At 25.5% G+C, this 2,586-nt stretch overlaps 1 pseudogene; it reads left to right on the plus strand.

The window, feature by feature from the left end:
* The first annotated feature begins 1,212 nt into the window (after positions 1 to 1,212).
* On the plus strand, positions 1,213 to 2,015 carry LOC111616657 (annotated as a pseudogene).
* Positions 2,016 to 2,586: the final 571 nt, after the last annotated feature.

Raw genomic sequence — 2,586 nt, forward strand, 5'->3', positions numbered from 1 at the left:
AATTAATAATTTTATTATAGATCAGACATTTAATAATGAGATATAGCTTGAAAGAATTGTTAACTGAATTAAGAACTAATTTATAACTTCTAATAACTACCTTCTTTTTTTATATAATTCTTTTAGAGTTCCTTAATGTTAATTTATTCTAGAGATAATACTTTACAATAAGTTAGATTTAGTGGCTAACGTAACAGAAATTGAAAAACCAATTTTTGATGAGAGTTGCAATCTTTAGGGAATTCTAACTTTGAAAAATTAGGAAAAAGAAGTAGAAGGCATGTTTATGGAATAAATTTATACTAATTCGAACATTTGTAGCAATAAATTATAAAGTTAATAATAAAGTTTTTCGAGAACTGTACATTAATTCAAGATTTTATTCTGAAACAATGAAAATCTTTCTCTGTGTGAGACCAAAAAAAAAAACTAAAATTGGGTGCGTTGAATTTTAATGAAGCACGAACCATTAAACATGTGTATTTCTTAAAGAAATCGTTTTATTCCTTGGCATCTCATTTAGACGAGAGAAATTATTAAGTTATTCTTTTGCAAACTTGATTGAATAGATGTAAAATTCTATTGTATATAATGAGACTGTGATTATGATAGATTACACTGTGTAACAACACACGTTTTACTATATTAAAATATTCTAAAATTGTCTGTGCGATTCACAATAATTGGGTATCTAAGTCTAACGGTAGTTATAAATAATCTTCTCTTGACATAAAGAAAATTTTTATTCGCTAGACATTTAACACTTCTGTAACATAATGCTTATGTTCGTCGGAGATGAGGCATTGGCAGATTGTAATCCATCCGGAAACTATCAATATATCATGGTATTTATCATACTTTCTTAATTCTCTGATTTGTATTGATGAATCTCTTACTATAATATATTTTTTTAATATTTTATTTTAAAATTTAAAAAATTTAATTCAAATAATTCACTAGTTAATGGGATATTAATACTGATAAAAATGGGCTAAGTTTTTTTAACAGATAAAATGGCTTTAAGTATATTATTGTTTCTGTTATAAAATATTAAATATAGTTGAATACTAATTGATGAAAAAATTTTCCATTTAGTTTTTATTTATTTATTTAATTCAAATATAGAAAATCATTTCTGAAATTTATTGCTATACAGGCATTAATATTATTAATTATTATGAAATAAGTTATATTTAATATTGTTAAAATCAACAAAAATAAATTAATATATATATATTTTTTTTTTATTTTGGAATAACGAATTAACAATGAAGAATGGCTTCAAAGAAAGGAAACCGGGAAACGGAAACGGAAAACGGAATGAAATCGGGAAACGGAAATGATTCACGAAGATGTACAAAGAGAACTTACACGGTTTCGGATCAATCCGCTCCAGATTTTTGTGGCACTACAGTAATCAATGGCATAGAAAAGGAAATCAAGTTGTCAAATTACAAAGGAAAATATTTAGTTCTCATCTTCTATCCAATGGATTTCTCTTATACTTGTCTAACAGAGATTATCACTTTCAACGAAAGGATACAGGAATTTAAATGCTTAAATTGCGAAATAGTGGCATGATCTAATGATAGTTATTTAAGTCATTGTGCATAGTTATGCACCGACCGAGAACATGGTGGAGTGGGACAAGTACTTTCCTTTGTTGGCTGACAAAAACTGTAGAATTGCCAAAGATTACGGGGTATTAAAGAAGCCGAAGGAATCGCCTTTAGAGCACTATTCATCATAGATGACAAAGAAAGAATGCGACAATCTACTATCAATGATGTGGACGTAGGGAAATGCGTTGGAGGTTTTAAGATCAGTTCGAGCTTCAGAGAACTGGAGAAGAATGTCCAATGGATTCGAAATTAGACAAACCAAAATTTAAAATAAAACCACAAAATGAATAGATATTTAATTAGAATATTCCAGCAAAATTAATTGCTTAATTATCTTTGTATTACAAAATTTTTCCCCATATCGAATGTATATATTAAGATTGCATTATCAAAGTAAAAATTCTACACTAACATTTTTTTTTTTGTATAATTTTAAGTTAAATTATAAAATAAAATCTAATCGAAGCTATATTGAATATTATTATATGAATAGATATTTTTTAAATTAATTAATATAATTATAATGAAATCTTCATAGCAAATTTTTCAATTTATTCATTAAAAACTTCATAAAGAATAATATTCGAAATTATATAAATGAATCATTAAAAATTTTACATACTTGATACTATAAATCATCACAAAAACATAAAGAAATTTTTGGAAAATTTAATGAATTTCTCTGAAATTTGAAAAAATAATAAACGGGTTTTGAAATTTTTTTTTGAAATGAAATGTGACATATAAATTGTCTTATTCTATAATAAATCTTATTATTAACATCTTTTAACGTTGAAGTACATTTTTTTTCGATAATCTAATATAAAATGCACTTTCTCTGTCTCATTTTTTTCTGTTATTGTAATCGTGAAGAAAGGTACGAAAAAAATAATCTCAGAGGAATGGTCAGATATTTTCCTTCATTTAGTCTAGATATAGATTGATTTAGTTATTTTGTTTTCGA

This window comes from Centruroides sculpturatus, unplaced genomic scaffold (genome assembly GCF_000671375.1).
Source record: "Centruroides sculpturatus isolate CEXI.00-Female unplaced genomic scaffold, Cexi_2.0 scaffold3334, whole genome shotgun sequence".
NCBI lineage: Eukaryota > Metazoa > Arthropoda > Arachnida > Scorpiones > Buthidae > Centruroides > Centruroides sculpturatus.